Consider the following 19,881-nt stretch of genomic DNA (forward strand, 5'->3'; position numbering starts at 1 on the left):
TCCCATCAGATGTCAAGGAAATAAACAACTATCCGACTTTTAGAAGACATCTCAAGGCAGCCCTGTTTAGGGAAGTTTTTAGTGTTTGAAGTTTTATTCTGTTTTTAGTGTTCTGTTGAAAGCTGCCCAGAGTGGCTGGGGAACCCAGCCAGATGGGCGGGGTAGAAATAAAAAATTATTATTATTGTTACTATCCCAGCCCTTCCTATAGATGCCATTGGGGAAATGCTTTCCCCAAAGCTGTTCAAGAGTGTCATATATTTGCAATGCTATGAAATCCTAGCCATTGGGCCAGGCTGGCTTCCCTCAAGAGGGCATTCCACAACCAGGAATCCCATAAGTGGAATGCAACAACTGATATGGTTCTATGTAGAATGTCCACCTGTCATACCTCGGACATTGGCAGAAAACAGAAGGAGCCTTCACTGTTGATCTGAGTGTGTGAGGAAGCCCGTGTGAGAAAAGGAGCTTGTTCTAAGACAGGCTTCCTCAACCTCGGCCCTCCAGATGTTTTGAGACTACAGTTCCCATCACCCCTGTCCATTGGTCCTGCTAGCTAGGGATCATGGGAGTTGTAGGCCAAAAACATCTGGAGGGCCAAGGCTGCGGAAGCCTCTTCTAAGATATCATCCCAGTCAGTTCAGAGGTCTCTGTTAAACCTGGCTGCCAAGCAAGACCTAGTGGGTCAGGTCCTAGCATAAGCTATTAACACCAAAAAGATTCCCTGAAGGCTTGCATTGGTCAACTAGCTATATAAGCTGCCAAATGGATCTTAGAGCAGGGAGTGCCAGGCCCATTTTCTCTGCCTGAGTTGCAATAGCTGCCTGCTGCTACAGCATTTCCTGTTGCCATCTCATTGCACTGTTCCAATTTATAAGGAATGGAGCCAGATCGGAAGACCCACCATACCACGGCTTCTTCTGCAAACACTCAGCAAACTCTCCAGTGCATGCCAGCACTAGCGGGAAGGAAGCAGTCAGAAATGTTCTAAAGCTAATCCTTCCTGCCTTTCTCTTTTCCGAAGGAACGGCTCTTTTCTTCCCGTGTAGCTGAAATGAACCCAGTGAAGCACATACACTTAACCTGAAAGCCTATCAAGGTGGAAGGGAAACTGCAAGGAGTATATCAACAGAGAAATCCTATTATTAGTTATTAAATATGCATTGGCAGCAAACGTCTAGAGGATGTGAATGTCAGGAGCTGCCGGGGCTCAGAGTGGGAGCCTTCAGCAAACCCACATGTGTGTAACCATCAGACAGCATGTTGCAGCACCTGTCAAGGCAGCTCAGTGTCCCCAGGCCCAGGAGCTGCCCCCACCCACACAGGCTGGCCGCTGTGCAGGAAGGAATATAAAGGGCTTTCTCTTCCACATTGCTTGAAGATCTTCCTGGGCATCCCTTTGGTTGGCTTACAGTCCTGATTCACTGTTTGATCTTGCTCACTATCTTGTCTATTGAGTCCATTTATCTTGTCTTTGGTCCATTTAGCTCAGTATTGTCCACTGACTGGCAATGACTCTTTCAGAGGTTTCCCGCAGCCCTTTCTGGAGATGCCAAAGATACAATGCAGGGCCTTCTGCATGCAAGCAGATAGAAGTCTGGGTTTTTCTCCCCCTCCCTTCTTAAAACAGCCCCTGGAAGTGGCAGAAGATGCAAAAGTGTGATTCTCCGGGACACTGCCACCATCTGTGTGAGTTCCATGAGGCTGCTTACCCTACAAGTGCTGCTACTGTGTTACAGGCAGGTAAGTAAAGCACAGGCTTCTCTCCACTCGCCACCGGTAGCCTTACTCTCCATGAAAGTTCTTTCCCCCATGATAAACAGACAATGTGATTTTTTTCTGCAATTTGGTAAGCAGTTCCTATTTGGAAAGCAGTGAGTTAGGGAGGGGGCAGTTTTCCCCAGGGGGCAACGTGTCTCATGAACCATTCACACACAACATTTCTTCACATTTCCTACAATTTTTTAAAGTGAACATTGGAGAAAACTGTGCTGCCATAGCTTTTGCAGGCCTCGTTGTCTGATCAATGCTCCTTCCCAGAACTCCAGCTCTGCCCTTTCAGGGCCTTGCTTGGAGTGGAGATGTTGTGGGGGGTGGGGTCATTTCGGGATCATTGAAAATCAGTTCCAAGTATTTAACTAATCACTGTAGCTAACAAAGCCTGGATTTGTGGTTTAATTCATAAAAGCTTAGCAGAGCCCAGTTGGGCTGCAAATTCTGCCATACTAATTACTTACCGCTTAGCAGCGGGGGAGACTCTGAATCATGTTGCAGCAGCCTTGTCCTTACTTACTGGCACCGGAAGCAGCTCTGGAGGCAAGGGGACTCAGTGTGAGGTGGCAGATTTCCTGCTGAAATCACTTTTGCGGCAGTGACCAGACTAGAGGATGTGTGGGGCTGTGTCACGCTAGCTGAGCGGGACTGGATGTCAGGATCTTAAGGTCAAGAGGATTTCCTCTCTTCTGTTCTGCTACAGTTCCATTCTAGTTTCTGGTTTAACTTGGAAAATACCTCAGATACATTTCTGAATTAGTAGGTGTACCGTGTACAGTATTGCTGTTTTCAGTTTCTGCCTTTCCCCCCCACCTCCTCATGCCCTGCCCCTTCTGTGTTATAGGCTACCAGCATGAAAAGAAATCTTGATATCAGTATGCGATCACATTTAGACTCTTCAAATCAAATCAAATCTTTATTGTTATGGTCAATGGCCAGCATTAAGGAAACCAAGTAGGAAACACTCAGAACACATTATCCTGATGTGTATAATAGGGTAATAAAAGAATAACTTGAACTAAATCAAAGTAGCATAGAGTGAGATAAAAAAAGACATCAACATTTTAAAAGTTGCAGTCATGTCACAAACTGCAAAGAGGAAAATAACCAAATGTCTGGGTCAGTGGGTAGGATTTCCTTGTCACATTTTGAAAACACTTCTCTGTATGTGAATTGAAGATTAGGATATAATGGTGATAGAGGGCTAGATTCCCCCCCCCCCCGGTTTTTCCCCTGTGCCAGTTTTTTTCTTTCCCCCAGATGTTTTTTTCTGTGCCAGTTTCTTTACTCAGCAACACTCCAGAACTCAGTGACCATTTCTTTTGAGCTGAATAATCAGGCTTGTTGGGCTCTGCATCATACAGAGGGATGGGGAGCCTTTTTCTAAATTCTGCTTCCTTCATCCTCCCCTGCCTGATTAATCCTTGGTTTTTACCAGGCTGACTGTACTCCCTTGCCATTACAAAATTGAATTAGGCCCACAAGGCCCAGGTGTGTTTCATGCAGCACTTTCCATCTGCAGCAAACCTGCGGTCTTCTCCAGATGGCATCTTATAGATCTTTTTGAAGGAGGCAGAACACCAAGCAGCGATTGTGTGTGTGTGTTGTAATAATGCAACCACTGTGGCAAAAGCCCAAATGAAAATATCTTTTGAGAGTCCATTGTCATAAAAAATGAGACACAGTGGGAACAGACCATGAGTATTTTTCTTGTATTTTACCAAGCGGTGAATTTTCTGTTTACAACAGAGTGTGTGTGTAACTGTCATGTTCGGTTTCTCTCAGTTTCTCATTTTCCCAGTCTTCAGTTCAGCTCTCCAGAATTACAGATCAGTTTGCCATTTTTAGATAGAGGTCCTCAAGAAAATTCACCAGCATTTTCATGTGAATTTCTCCTAATATACACATATTTGTATGTGAGATTACTTAATGCACATCATTTTTCCAAGCCATTTGCCCTTGTTTAATGCATTTTTGCATTAGATTTTTGCACTACTTAGGCAGAGAGCTGAAGTGCAAAATTCAGAGAAATGTGAATTACACGGGATCTCTGTGTTTTGGTTAGCATATATGTACCCCTAACCCCAACAAAGCAATAAAATAGCAATAAATAGGATAGCCATATGTCTGTCCAAAATGGCATCCAGGCGAAATTTTTGAAAAGTGGTTAAAATGTCTGGGGAAACCGAGGCATATGACAACCCATATCAGAAGTGTGGTTTTTGGTGAATTTCCTTAACAAAAATAGCTTAATGTACAGAAATTAGAGAGTAGACCCATTAGAATGAAGAGACTTAGATAACTTAAGTCCATTAATTTCAATGGGTCTAGTCTGACTGTGACTCAATTATTGGATCAAACCCAGAATACCAAAAAGCAAATGCAATGAATAACACTTGAGAACTCCTAAAACAAACAAAACTGCTTTAAGATAAATATGGATGAGGTGGAATATTATTATTAATAATAATAATTAAGGAGGAACTACCTGATTTGCACTTCTTGAACCAATACAGAAACAGAAAGGCAGCTATCCTCCTAAATCTGCACTTCTTTGAATTTTGTGTTGCATTTCTCCAACCAAACTGTGTATACACAAATGCTTATATTAGTTAAAAGAACATGCTTGCAAAAGGGTGCGTGTTAATCAGAGCTATGTGTGGTGTTTAGTAGCAGAAATTCACACTGAAATTCTGACATATTTTCATGAGGAGTAAAAAAGAAAAGTTCTCAAATTGCTTCAGAATTGAATTTAAGATTGGGAAAATGAAAGAAACCAAAATTGACAGATTTGCCCATCTCTAGAGGGCAACTGGAATTTGCCGTTTTTTAAATTTGGCCCCCTTCTTCATGCTGATGGAGATCCCCTGTCTCCAATTCAATCTTCCTGGCAGGCTTGATGCAAAGCAAGACAGATGTGATGCCACTGAGTAAAACATGGCAGCTGTGATAATTGCAGCCATGTGACAGCTCTCCAAATTTCCCCTGCTGTTTATAGCAGTATGGCAGCAGATGTTGGATGCCCGATGGGAATTTTTGCTGGTGGTGGGGGAGGAATAAGCAACCAAGCCCACACCATCAATGCTCTTGACAGCCAGCGGAGGTGGCCGACTTTGTGATTCTGCTTCTGGTGTGGTGGTTACCTCACCTACAATCCATGGGCTGTTATTGCCTGAATTATATGATAAAACATTGATTTTGGGTGTCCTTTAGATGCTTTGCAAACTACAATGCAGATGTGCCCAAAATAAAATGCAAGCGAGCATTTCTCAAGGATGGTATTAATGGGAGCTAACATAGGAAGCTGCTTTCTACTGAGTCAGACCACTGGTCCATTCCTACATTGCAAGGGGGTTGGACTAGATGACCCTCAATGTCCCTTCCAACGCCATGATTCTGTGATCTAGTTCAGCATTATCTACACTGACTGGCAGCAACCCCCTGGGGTTTGGGGTGAGAGACATTCCCAGTCTTACCTGGAGATAATGGGGATTGAACCTGGATGTTCTACCACTAATCTGTGGCTTTTACCAAAAAATACTTACGGCAATGTAATGGACTCAGGACGTGGCCTTTCCCTGAGCCAGAGCATTGTTCCATCTAGCTCAGCATGGTCTACACTCCGTTTTCCAGCATTTCTGAATGGGTTCTCTCCTAGTCCTACTTGGAGATGCCAAGGTTGGAACACAAGACCTTCTGCATGTAAAGCAAATGCTTTGCCACTGAGCTCCAGCCCTTTCCCATAGAGCTGTTGAAGGAGAAAGAGAACACAGGAGCTTAGAGTTTGTATTCTGCGGCGTCATGAGCACAACCTGTTTCAGTGGAAGTTATGGAAGGGACAGCCAGGATGGATGCAAGCAGCACATGACATTTCTGGGCACCTGGCAACCAACCCTGCTGAAACTTGCCCATCTCCCCTTCTTCATATATTTTCCTGGCCTGGTGTTCTAAGCAGCACTGGGCAACGGGCTGTAGCCATCATTTTAGTTTCAAACAATGATTCCCCAGCCAAACCTAGCATCTCTCGGAGCATTGGGGGAAAGGTGGCTGGTCACAGCTGCCCATTACTTCGGATATTGCAGCTGGATGGGACTCCAGGGCCCACTGACAGAGGAGAGGACCCAGCAGAAAGCCACTTTGCCAAATGCCCTGCAAACATGGAGTTGGCTCTAGGACAGAAGCACAGGAAGCTGCCTTAACTTCACATCAAACAGACCATTGGTCCATCTAGCTCAGTATCCTCTACACTGATTGGCAGTGGCTCTCCCGGGTATCAGGCAGGGGACATTCCTGCCTGGGGTTGCCATTGGGAACTGAACCTGGGACCGTTGGCTCTGCCACTGAGCTACATCCCAGCCATTCTCAAGCAGTCAGAAGGGAAGCTGCTGCTGGGCTTGTGGGCCTTCCTGTTGGACAGATAAGTAAAGCCAAAGCCTGACTCATCACCTGCTCGTGTGCCATCACTGAGCTACCAAGCTTGTCAGTTTTTGAACCAGAGGGCTGATGGGGTTTTAACAAGCAGCTTGGTTTAAACAGACATTAGTGGGCGGCCGTGCTGTGCTGAGAAAGGATTTCACATGTTGATTCCTGTCCGTCAAGGTCCTGTTAAAGGCAGAGGAGTAGGCCAAGTCACTTTCTTCCCATTGCATTTCTGGTCCTGAGAAAGAAAGGGAGGGGAAGTTTATGAGGTCTGAAGCAGGAGCACTGAAGCCGTGTATGAGGTCTCAGCACCGGAGCCAGTCAGCGTGGCATGGTGGTTAGTGGTAAGTTGTGGGTGAATATATCAGACGACACAGCGATTCTTCAAACAGCTCTTGTTTATTCACAGCCAGAACAGAACTGAACTGAAGGGTTCAGCCAGCCTGCTTATATAGAGCTCCACTAGAACGCAACAGTAACCATTTTCTGTAACTATCCAATCACTGAACGTCACTTTCGATCCCTTATTTGGATATGTGGACCTGAACTATCTACAGTATCCCCCTGCTGGCCCAGGGTGAGAACTTCAGTACATAATAGTTAGCATGTCAGACTATGACCTGGGAGTCCAGGGTTCAAATCCTCACTCAGCCATGCAGCTCACTGGGTGACCTTGGGGCACTCTGAGCCTAACCTACCTCACAGGGTTGCTGTGAGGATAACGTGGGGATCAAAACTATGTAAGCCATCTTGAGCTCCTTGGAGAAAAGGTGAGATACACATGTAATTAACTACAACACTTCGTCAACCCTATTTATTTTGTTGGCAAAGTCTAAGCAAGGACTGTGTAATCTGTGGCAGCAGATTAGAGCAAGATATAGCATACCCTCCAACACTTTGAAGCCAAAATAATGAATGCCATCTTCCTGGACACCATTTTCCCATTTTTTTTATCATGAGAGCATGGCAGCCATTTTGGTTGCCATGATCTCACACAATCTCGCAGTGCATTTTTAATGTGCTTTCACAGTAAAACAAAAAATAAATCAGCATCTCCCAGTTTTTCTGGGACACTGGCAGTATAGTATTGATGTACTGAAGCCATGATTATATATACAATACATAGTTGACTGAATGCTAACTCTTGGCAAAGCTTTATAAAAAGTAAGTTGTTTCATCCCCATAAGTGCTGGTTTTGCTTTATAAAGAAATTAACAGCTTAAGCTCAACATATGTCTTTGTTAGGCCTCATCATGAGATCTTAGATTGACTGAGAGTACTTTAAAAAAAAACCCAATAACTCTGGTGTGCCAGCTTAAATGTCAGGCAAAATCTAAGGAAGCCCTCTTGGTCCCTCTGGTTCCAGAAATGCTCTCACACCAACCAACTCTCAGGCAACTTCTGATGCCCCCAACCCGCCTAGTATTCACAAGTCCTTAAATGGAACCAGCCTCGGGAATGAACTTTGAGCATATGGCTTTCTGGGTGTGCGCCTCAACGTTTTAGCAGCTTTAGACATCCAATGTGTCACTTGCCAATGTCAAAGGCCCATTGGAAATAAGCATTTGTTTGCACTTCTTCTTAACTCTCTAACATTTGCACAAAGGACTGATTACAGAAATAAAATTGCTCTTCTAAAGGAGAAATTGGGGGAGGGGCTGGTGCTTTTCAACCATACAATTTAAAGGCCTCTTCAATATTTTGATTCTTGTGTTGTCCTCCAGAGTGACATTGCCTGACCGGCATCTGCTTAGGGGAGAACGCAGGCATGTCCTTTGAATGGTGACCATTATCGTCAGCTTGGTTAGGGCATGAGGTGTATTTTTCCACATAGACTGGGAAGCCCCCTGTTGCTATTGATACAGGAATGCAGGAGCATCTTTGCGAATCTCTCTCTTTCATTTTATTTGTGTGGAAATGTAGATCCTGCCTTGTTGAAGCCTCATGGCCACTATCAACAATAAATATAAAAATATGGAAGTGTGGGGGATGATAACAAAAGATAATATATAAAACACAAAGCTAGAGCAGTCAAGAAACAATAATCCAATGAGGGAGGGAAGGAAGAGAGAGACATAGTGCAGTATTTACAAGATTACAAATGATCCACAATCAGGTTCGGAGCAACCATGCTACTACCAAACTATATACAATACCGAAACTGGTCATGACTTCATAGCATCCATACCCTCCAACACCTTAAAGCCAAAATCTAGGACACCATTTTCTCAGACACCATCCTCCCATTTTTATTGCCAGAGCACAGCAGCCATTTTGGTTGCCATGATCTCACACAATTTCATGCTGTGGTCCCCCTCCTTCAAAGCTTTTCTGGGTATGGCTACATGAGATCACAGCCCCCCTAAAGCACTTTTTGGGGGAGGAATTGTGTTGCAAAATTGTGCAAGATCATGGCAATCAAAATGGCCACTGTGCTCTCGCAATACAAACAGGATTTCCCAGTTTTTCTGGGACATCTGCAGAATATGAGCTTCCGCTCCTGACTAGCCTCACTCAGAACTGACCATGCAACCATTTCTAAACCACTTTAGTTCCTGCTCATGTTACACATAGAACCAATAAATATCATTAAGAAGAGACAGGAAGGACTTTGCAAGTTGCCTAAAAGGTAATAATGAAGGTGCCTGGTGGGCGTGATATGGGAGGGAGTTCCAAATTTCAGGGGCTTTTGCAGAAAAGGCCCTGGCTGAGCCCCCATCCAGGCATATGTAAAGTTGGGATTTTAATTTTCTTTTATTTATTCATTTTTGCCCCCAATGAGTTTTATATTGAGTACATTGTCATGTATTTGCCATTATAATTAGGGATGAAGGAGGTATTTGTTTAGCCCATTTTTTGAAGCAGACCTGCTGGGTGGTTAATAATAATAATAATAATTTATTTATACCCGCCCATCTGGTTGGGGACTTCCTAATGGGCAGTATGCTTAAATCAAACTGTGATTCCCTTAAGGAAAGGGCTGGATGGAAGTGTCACTAAATGCTAGTAGACTCAAGTACTGTGCTATCAACTTTATTATTATTATTATTATTATTATTATTATTATTATTATTATTATTATACATCTGCCCTGTGGGGGGGGGGAGAGAGAGCAAAATGGGGGAGGGAAGCCAAGACCACATCAGAGCCTGCTCCAGTCATACTGTCTTCTTGTCCTCTTCCCCAACCAATTTTAGATTTTATATCATTAATTTGTCTTAGGATTTTAAAAATGTAAACCGCCTTGGGTGCCTTGGCAGAACCCCAGACTATAAACACAACTGATCAATCAATCAATAACTGAAGAAGTCTGAGTCATTCCCAGGCATATCAGTGCAAGTTCACTACTGCAGTGTGGTCCTGAAGGGTTTGTGGCTAAACAGAACTCACAGCTAGGTGAATCAGAGTCCTGCAGGAGGCAGTGGCACTTTTCCAGGAAATGCAAATTGAGATTCAGTCTAATTACTAGTGGAAGAGGCTTGCTGGAGGAAACCATTCAGGGAAAATTAATGGCTGAATCAGGGCGTGTGCTTGCATTAGATATGGCAAAGGTTCCAGAGACTGATTAAGCACCTGCCTGCCCAGAATGTTATTGCTGCCGCTATTTGAGATCATATAACTCAAACCAATCTTCCTCTCTCTGTTCCTTTGCAATAACACCACTGTCATTCCACAAAGCAAAGCCAGAACAGCTACCAGGGGCACCAACTTTCCCAACCCTTTGGAGCCCACCAATATTTGGGGGATGCCCTCCCATGTTAAAAACATCAGGTCTCTTTCTATGATCCACCAGGCTCTGTTCCATTACCCAGGATCTACCCAGGTAAATGATCTACAAGCCTCCTTTCCAAGATCCACCAAGTTCTGATTTGGCTCCACCATGGCTTATCCTGGCTCCACCTTCTAGAAGGGCTCATATTTTTTTTAACTCTAAAGCTGTCCATCTTAAATATAAGGGGGTTTTGTTGGTCCTCAAAAACACCTCTAATTATGCAGCACAATTATCCACCCAGAAATGTCTCGGTCAGCAATTTTCCTATTTTAAAAAACTTGTTGAGTAATTTGCTGAAACTAATCTTTCCTCTAACCTTTAAAAAACCTGCACACACATTTAACCAGATTTAAATAACTTTTAAGATGCCGTTAAAACCCTTCCCCGCCTTTGTTTAAGTATATAATTGTTTTTACTTGCAGTAATCTTCTCTTAGACATTCATGCCCGACTTATTTCATAAATCTTTCTATGCATTTAAAGCCATCCACTACCATTTAAAAAGTGCAGTGCTCCATTACCCACAATAAACGCTGTCGTATTTTCAACGAGGAAGACCCAAATGGCACAGAAGCGACTCAGGGAATGTGCTGGAAATGGAGGTTGTGAAAGAACGAGGTGCTACATCAGCAAAATCTTCTAAGCATCCACTCTGACATTTTGTAGAGGCTGTTCCATTAGGGCGAATGGGGCACAGTCTCACCAACCACAGTCTGCTCTCAGCCCTGTCTTCTTGCAAATGATGCAGGAGATAGCCCTGCCTGTCAGCTTCCTCCTCCTCCTCCTCCTCCTCCTCCTCCTCCTCCTCCTCCTCCTCCTCCTCCTTAGTTTCAGCGTCCTCCTTATAGAACTCACTAGAGAGAAAGGTGGGGCAAAACCGGAGTTGCCTCTGCCTGTCATATTAGGCCAACATATGACTCGGGTGGTGCTGTGATCTAAACCACACAGCCTAGGGCTTGCCGATTGGAAGGTCAGTGGTTTGAATCCCCGTGACGGGGTGAGCTCCCATTGTTCGGTCCCAGCTCCTGCCCACCTAGCAGTTCAAAAGAACATCAAGTGCAAGTAGATAAATAGGTACCACTCTGGTGGGAAGGTAAACGGCGTTTCCGTGCGCTGCTCTGGTTCGCCAGAAACGGCTTAGTCATGCTGGCCACATGACCCAGAAGCTGTCTCCGGACAAACGCTGGCTTCCTCAGCCTATAGAGCGAGATGAGCACTGCAACCCCAGAGTTGTCCGCAACTGGACCTAACGGTCAGGGGTACCTTTACCTTTACGACTGATGATGCCATCGTAAAACAGACTTTACAGAATTCTAGCCACAGATGTAACAATCTTCTGCAGTCCTTCTGTGGCTCATGCAGCTAAAGACTGCAGACCTGACTGGGTGCGGTGCCTAAAAGAGAGCCCTGGAAGCAAGGAGTCTCCACTCAGATCTCACCATAGCTATGAAATCATTAGGTGGGGTGGGGAATTTGGGTGCCATGCCAGGGTTTCAGGAGCCTCTGGGAGATGTACTTTCCTCAAGGCCTAATGTAACGTTGGTAGTCCTTGGGAAAGCTAGCCATTTTCCAAGGGCTGCTGTGGGGTTGGCATATCGCTATGCAGGGCACTAGATACCTCTACCCCCACACCATCTGCCAACGTTACAAACAGGCTTGGTCCATAAGCCATGTCCTATAAGGGTCACCAACTTGGTTCTCCTCTTCAGTCTTGGAACTGGAGTTGTCGCCACATCTGGAAGTTTGGAGAGCTTTATTGAGCAAATCACTACAGCAGCCGAACATGGGTCTACAGGTTATAAACAAGTGAAGCATGGCAAGCATGGATATAGCTAAGGCAATGTTCCAACCCTTGATTCACACCCAATCTCCTTTTGAAGAGCAGGGCAGGCAACTCTGTTTGTACTGTTTATGCTCTGAGCCTCAGGACTGGGTAAGCAAGCAACTATTCCTCCACAGAAGCTGACTCCATGAAATTTCCTTCCACTGGCACTGACACATCCATGGAGATGAGGGCAGAGTCAGTGCTGACTTGACATCTGACTTTGGCCCAGATGCCTCCACAAGAGATGAGATCTTTGCTTCCAGGGTAAGGCATCAAAGGGTGATGTCTGTCTTGGGGTGTCTAGTGTCATGGGACCTGACAACCCACCAGGTCCCTCTCCAGGATCCAGGTCCCTCATCTCCGGCTCCCCGATCTCCCCCCATTCCTCCTTAGCATCCAGTCACTCCCTCTAAGATGCCTCTATGGGACTCATGACATCTGGTGTCCTCCAGATGTTTTGGACTCGCATCAACCCCAGCCCCACACGCTGGCTGAGAATGATTGGAGTTGTTGTCCAAAACATCTGGAGGGCAGGCTGCCATAAGGGGTGCCTGAGCTGGCAACATTTTTACTTTCATCAAAGCACTATATGATTTGGAAATAATAATACAATCTAACCAACAATGCTGCCGCTGTGGTGGTTTTGGCTGCTGAAAATCGGGGATAAAAAGGCTATGGCTATGGCTTCCTTTCACCACACGGGGGCACATTTATATATGTTATCAATCAACACACAGATTTCAAAGATTTTGTAAAAATATATCTAACCTCCCGGAATGCTTCCTTCTTAGCTGAAGACTACCTTTTGAAAATATATTCTGGTGTTCTCTCTAGGAACCTACCTGATCTTGGGTTGTGTACACACAACATTATATCCTACACTGAATGCACACACACACATCCCACATAGTCTGCACACAATCTGGACCTATTGCATATTTCATATCCATGAAATATGCGCTTACCCAAACAAGGTTCATTTCAAAAGCATTCCACAAGGCCCTGGCACTTGTCTTCTCCACCCCGAGGCAAAGAAAATGAGCAATAAAGTGGCACACCAGAACACCCCCATCAAGAGGGGCATCCACCAATGGCAGAAGTGGTGGGGTAGGAGGAAAGTCACTTCTTGTGCTTTCCCTGCCTGAAGCAGCTGATTCATCCCACCTCATGGGTAGGCCAGCTCTGCTTGTACCACACAGGCAACTTCATGACTACATATCAAAATACAGGTAGGTAACCGTGTTGGTCTGCCGTAGTTGAAACAAAATAAAAGAATTCATTCCAGTAGCACCTTAGAGACCAACTAAGTTTGTTATTGGTATGAGCTTTTGTGTGCATGCCATTCCCACCACCCTTCTGAGTAATACCCCTCCCCACCCTCTCACTATATATAAGGGTCTGGTGACTTCTGTTTCAGTGTATCTGAAGAAGTGTGCATGCACACGAAAGTTCATACCAATAACAAACTTAGTTGGTCTCTAAGGTGCTACTGGAAGGAATTTTTTTATTACATATCAAAATGTTGATCAAAGCTTTGGGATTTTGATAAACTGGAGAGATTACTTAAGAAATATTAAATACTTAATGGTAGAAGGCGGCCTACCCTTTCCAGTTGTGTTCAAATACAAACGAGGAATAGTTACTTCTGGTTGTTTCTGCCTCTCCTCTTACAGAATACAAACTCTTAATGGAATACCCTCCTTTTAAAGAGCATTAGTGAAACTTAAGCAATTTCTTCAAAGACTGAAATATATGGTGCTAGAGGAGACTCTTGAGAGTCCCATGGACTGCAAGAAGATTAAACCTATCCATTCTGAAGGAAACCAGCCCTGAGTGCTCACTGGAAGGACAGATCCTGAAGCTGAGGCTCTAATACTTTGGCCACCTCATGAGAAGAGAAGAAGACTTCCTGGAAAAGACCCTGATGTTGGGAAAGATGGAGGGCACAAGGAGAAGGGGACAACAGAGGACGAGATGGTTGGACAGTGTTCTCAAAGCTACCAACATGAGTCTGACCAAACTGCGGGAGGCAGTGGAAGACAGGTGTGCCTGGCATGCTCTGGTCCATGGGGTCACAAAGAGTCAGACATGACTGAATGACTAAACAACAACAATACATGGGGGGATTTTTTAAATAAAAAAAACAGTTTGATTATCTTCAAGGTCCAGAGTACCAGATGGCTCAGGTGAATCTCCATGGAAGGGTGGGGGAGTGGCTAACCAAATACAGCCAGACAATGTCATAAGACCCTCCCCAGTAGGAAGTTCCCAGTGAGAAGGCACTCAGCATTTTCCCCACAAGGCAAAGGGCACCTCAGAACGTGTTGTAAGGTGTAAGATGACTTACAATCATCTACCAAAAGGCACTTTCAAAACACCAAAAGGCACTAACACTATGTACGACAAGGATGACAATGTGTGTACACTGATTAAAAACTGTTTATGCACAAAATCCAATTCATGACTGTTTGTGTACACACCCATGGTCCAGATGCCTGGGTTGCTGGGGAAAGCAAAAATGCAGGTTGAACACCCTGCCATTTGTAGGATCCGGCCATCTTCTAGCCTTACTTCATTACTTGTTCGCTACAGCCAGGAATCATTCATTAATCCAGGTTTGACTTTGCATCTCAGTGGGTAAAACTGAACCATGAACAAGAACCACAGACTTAAGATTCTCAGTGAAATTAATTGAAAGGTTTATTGGTATTCTGTGATCTGTACGGGAATCAAAATTAATTAACAAGTTGGCTAGACAAGAACACCCATTCAAGCAGTTTGATGTAAAGAGGTGGCAATGCAATGTGACTAAAAGAACAATAATAAGACCAGCCTTTGCCAACCTCATGCCCTCCAGTTAATTTTGGACTACAATTCCCATCAGCCTTAGCAAGCACAATCAATGATCAGGGAGCCTGGCTTCTAAAGGCACATTAACCACTCAGCTTAGACTAGCTCATAACACACACACACACAAGGGGCAGGAAAGATGTTCTTATCCCAGTCCATAACTGAATTGAATTTGATATTGTTTTTATATGTGAAATTGCATTGAATGAAATAAATAAATGGAATAAAGCCAAAATAAAATAGATTAAAAAGTGGGGCTGTCTCTTGGCCTATCACTCTTCTAGGACAGGATTCACCAACAGGGCTCCCTCGCAAGACATTGTTGGCCAGCTCCCATTGTCCTTGGCCACTGGCCATCTTGGCTGGGGCTGATGGGAGTTGGAGTCCAACACCACCTGAAGGGCACTCGGTTGACTACCCCTGCTCTAGCAGTAAAAACAAACTCAATCTGTTGCTGCTGCAAAAGAGAGAAACATTACCTTTACCCTTTGAAGGGCTCAGATTGACTTGGTGAGTCTCACTGATCAGTGTTCAAGAGCCCCTGATTTATACGACTCCAGAAGGGGCACTTTGATCCCTTAAAAAATAAATAGAGCAGGCTTAAAAGGGATCGCTGCTGATGAGTGGCAATTTGGTGCCATTTGTATGTTTTGGCAAAGTTCAAAGGTCTGGGCTTTTGCTGATATATATAAAAAAATTTAAATGACAATGCATCACTGTGGCCGAGAGAACAGAAGAATGCCGTCCATAAACAAGAAGCAAACAGGGTTGCTAGGTAACCAAGAATGAAGGCCTAAAAACTGATTCCGCTCTGAGATTAAGGCATGTTTTCAAGTGAAGGAACACACACACACACACACACACACACACACACACACACACCCAGCACATTTCTTCTTCAGAAATATTGGCCTAATATGATTTTTGAACAGAATACTTTGACTTCCTCTCCCCTCACAACACAGAACCAGGAGATAACATTAGCCACTCACAAAGCAATTTGTGACCACAGCCTTATCTGTGGGGAAACTGGGAGGCTGCCAGATGAGAACTGTTAAAAAGGAGGGCAGAATGACACATGATAACAGCCTTCCCCCTCCCTGGTAACCTCCAGATGTTTTTGGACTACATCTGACCCAGCAGAGCCACCTGGGTCCACTATGCTCATGTAAGGCCACGCCCTTCTTCAGGTAGTCATCTTCTGGGTCACCGACTGAAGCCATGACAGTCAGTAAGTTTCCTAATTATGCCAATATTTCCCTTTGCAGTGCTGATCAGACCTCCCCAATGTTCTAATTCTGTCGTCTCTCTCCTGTAGAAGCAGCAAAGAAGGCAAAGCGTTTGATTTGCATGTAGTGAAATGTGTTGGTGGTGAAGGCTGGGATTTCTCAGAAACACTTCACACACTGTCGCTTGCTTGTCTCTCACCTCAGAGACACCCAGCCCCAAACTTTCAGAATCCTCTGTGGGATTTTTTTATACTCGATCTGTACTCCGACTTCTTGCTGTTTCGATGGGATTTTTTTTGTAGTATATTTTTTAATATTAAATTTCCAAACATTTTCACAACAATCTTCATATCAAATAGTTACATTTTTTCATAAATTGACTTACTTTCCACCCGTTTCCAAAGCGTTTTTACTCAGACATTTTCTACTGCATTATATCTTTATCTGTTGCAAAACGCTTCTCTACGACAATTATTTCATCATTTTTCTTCTGCTGCTTTTATCTTGAATCCTGCCCACAATTTCATTTGACTATCGTGGTTTTTTTTAATAGTCCATGAAAGACCTCCATTCCTCTAGGAAAAGTTCATCATTTTGATCTCTTAATTTCGCTGTCAGCTTTGCCATTTCTGTGTAGTCCAGTACTGTTTCCTTGTATTTTTGAAAAAAATAAGGAATCTGCGAAGTTGCTAGCTCTCTTCAAGCGTTCAAAGCATGGGTAGCACTGTGTGGTGCTCTCCAGATGTTACTCAGCTGCAATTTCCATCATTCCTCACTGTTGGACATGCTGGCATGGGCTGATGAGAGGTAGAGTCCAAAATCAGTAGGGTACCACTTCCCCTGGTGTTTAGGCTCAAGGTGTGGTGGTGTGTGCTAGCCCAGCTGATTCCTGATTGAAAGGCAGATTCTAACCATGTTCACCTGGAGGTCTCCCTGTGGACCTTCATATTCTTCATGCTTCTGCACAAAAAGTTAGCAGAAGAGGGGGCATGGTGGGAGTGGCAGGGATGTTGAGCATGCAGGCAAGACTGGCACAAACAGTGCCACACACATAAATAAAAACCTAAAAGAGCCTGCTGGATCTAGCCAATGGCCCATATAGTCCAGCATCCTGTTCTCACAGTGGCCAACCAAATACCTGTGAAAACCCCAAGAACTGGAGACGAGCGCAACAGGACTCTACCCACCTGCGATTCCCAGCCTCTGGTATCCAGAGGCATAACAGTGGAGGTGGAACATAATGACAGATGGCCAAGTCACTATATGCATGTGTTCATTTCAGCACCCATTTTGTTTCATTTTTTCATCAATCTGCGAATTATATCTTTTACTTAAAAAAAAAATCCTCATGAAATTCACATGTAACGGCATCTATTAAGGGTATTTTTCTCAAAATGTGTTTTTCTAAGTCTATTTTGCCTCAAAATATATATTTAGAAATATTTTGACACTTTTTTTTGAGCTGTCAAATTATGTTGGAATATTCAGGAAGCACAAAAGCCAATGGATTTCCAACTAGGTAATTAATTCAGGAGGTACAAATCAGGCTAGTTCTAGGGATAGGGGGAGAAAATTCATTCTGTTCATATTTAAAGGCAAACTTGCCAAATTTGCACTTTCTGAAGCAATATGTGAACTTGAACACAGCAATTCTATGAAATTTGCATGTTACTGAATTTTGCAATGCTGTTCTCCAGCCAAGTAATGTGTACAAGAATGCATATACTTGTGTAAAATGTGCACTTGTACTCCCTCAGCTAATAGCTGCAGAGACGTCAAAAGCTGCACTCTGTGTTTATGTTAGGTTTCCTTTTGTCAAGTTTACTCAAAGGGAGATGCGAAGAAAAGCTAATAAACTAATAAATTGACATAAATACTGTTTTGCCACAAACTTACACATTCTGTACTTTAATTTGTAACCTCACTCATCTCTTTTTTAAAATCCTAGTAAGCACCCTGGAAAATTGCTTGCAGCCATGCTTTGCATTGGGAAATAGGTTTCTAGCTGTTTATTGACAACCAACAGAATTTGGATTCCATGCGTCAAGATTATAGGTTGCCACATTCTGAGCCTTGCTTTCTTGAAAGCATGTGGATTCTTTCCAAATTGGCTGGGGTGTGTGTGTGTGAGAGAGAGACAATTTTACGAGGCCTTTCACCTTGCAGAAACAGAGGCCAAAGTTTCTCCCCCCCCCCCCCCGGTGGTTGTGTGCAACAGCTCTTAAGCTGCGTCTGCGGGCTTTTTAGGATCCGGGGGGGGGGGGCAGTTTGGAAATGTCAGCAGTTGTAGGATGCAGACATTTTCTTTTTACCAATGCCATGCAAGCAGGTTCATTAAGCATTAATGCATGAGTGCACGAATTGCCATTATTTATAAGCCTGCCATGTTGCTTTATCATTAGACATTTTAATAAAATATGAATGAATGCTTTCTCCTCTCTTTGGCAATCACTTGTAGCCAAGTAAGATTCTCTTCCATAAACATGGTTTTAACAATGAGTCCGTAAGTGACTGTGGAGGCCAATTCTAGATCCACACGTCCTTCCACAGTGGGGACACTGGTTTCTGGGTGGGAGTTGGTCATGGTGTGGATTTGCCAAGTGTGCCTTCCTCCTAGCACATTTCTCCCATGTGTCCTGAGTTTGAGTGTCTTCAAAGCCCACGACACCTTTGGTAAAGGCTGTTCTCCAACTGGAGCGCTCGCAGACCAGTGTTTCCCAGCTGTCAGTGTTTATGCTGCATTTTTTTAGATTTGCCTTGAGACAGTCTTTAACCCTCTTTTGTTGACCACCAGCATTACACTTTCCTTTTTTAAGTTCAGAATAGAGTAGTTTCTTTGGAAGATGATCATCAGGCATCCGCACAACATGACCAGTCCAATGAAGTTGATGTTGAAGAATCATTGCTTCAGCACTGGTGATCTTTGCTTCTTCCAGTACACTGAAATTAGTTCGCCTGTCTTCCCAAGTGTTGTGTAAAAAATTTTGGAGACACCGTTGATGAAATCTTTCAAGGAGTTGGAGTTGGCGTTTATAAGTGGTCCATGTTTCACAAGCATATGTAGTACGGTTGGTAGTTCAATAGCTTTGTAAACAAGCATTTGGTTTCCCTGCAAATGTCCCGGTCCTCAAACACTCTGCACTTCAGTCAGGAGAAAGCTGCACTCGCAGAGCTCAGGCGATGCTGGACGGCATCAGTGTTGGCCCTTGTGGAAAGAAAACTGCCTAGGTAGGAGAAGTGATCAACATTTTCCAACATTACACCATTGAGTTGGATTTGTGGCGCTGCAGAGGAGTTATTTTGTACTTGTTGGTGCAGCACTTTGGGTTTTTTTTGGATGTTGAGTGATAGGCCAAGCGTTTTGTAAGCTTCTGCAAAAATATTTAGGATGGTTTGGAGATCATCCTCTGAGCGTGCGCACACTACGTTGTCATCAGCATACTGAAGTTCTATGACAGAAGTTACGGTAACCTTACTCTTTGCTTTCAGCCTGCTCAGATTGGCTCCCAAAGCAAAAAGCCTGCTTAGCTCTATGAGTGATCCTAATGGCGTATGCCAATGTTTAGCGTTAAAAGTGTCTTTTCATATGCAAAGCTCTGCACATCTTAGGCCCTGCAACCAGAGTCTCCTCCTCAGGTTCCAGTCCTTGCTCCATTTACATTCACACACAGCAGGTGAGACCATGTGAACACTTAGTTTGTTGGCACATATACTAAAATTGGGATAGCATGGCTTTCTCCCTGTGAGCCATGGGCTTGGAGAGCCAGCTCTGGAAAGAATGCCCACAGCAGAGGGAAAGGGTCTGTCATGGACACTGACACAGAGTATTGAAGAAGACAAGAAAGGCTTAAAAACCGAGTGATCTTGAAGGGGGTAGACCCAGTGCATACTGTACATTAAGGGGAGGGGAGAGAAGGGAGGAGCATTGAGAAGGAAAATGCTGCTAAACAGGCAAGACCTTATGCTAGGACAGTGCTGGAGAACTTAATTCAGCCCAAGGGCCTTCTGGGAAAT

At 44.1% G+C, this 19,881-nt stretch overlaps 1 long non-coding RNA gene across 1 annotated transcript; it reads left to right on the forward strand.

Moving 5' to 3' along the window:
* The first annotated feature begins 15,437 nt into the window (after nt 1-15,437).
* Nucleotides 15,438-16,210, forward strand: LOC309376516. Its single transcript, XR_014171233.1, has 2 exons — nt 15,438-15,869; nt 15,957-16,210. It is a non-coding gene; the product is annotated as an uncharacterized lncRNA (long non-coding RNA).
* The last annotated feature ends 3,671 nt before the right edge of the window (nt 16,211-19,881 follow it).

The sequence above is a fragment of the Podarcis melisellensis genome, assembly GCF_964234715.1.
Source record: "Podarcis melisellensis genome assembly, chromosome: 8".
Classification (NCBI taxonomy): domain Eukaryota; kingdom Metazoa; phylum Chordata; class Lepidosauria; order Squamata; family Lacertidae; genus Podarcis; species Podarcis melisellensis.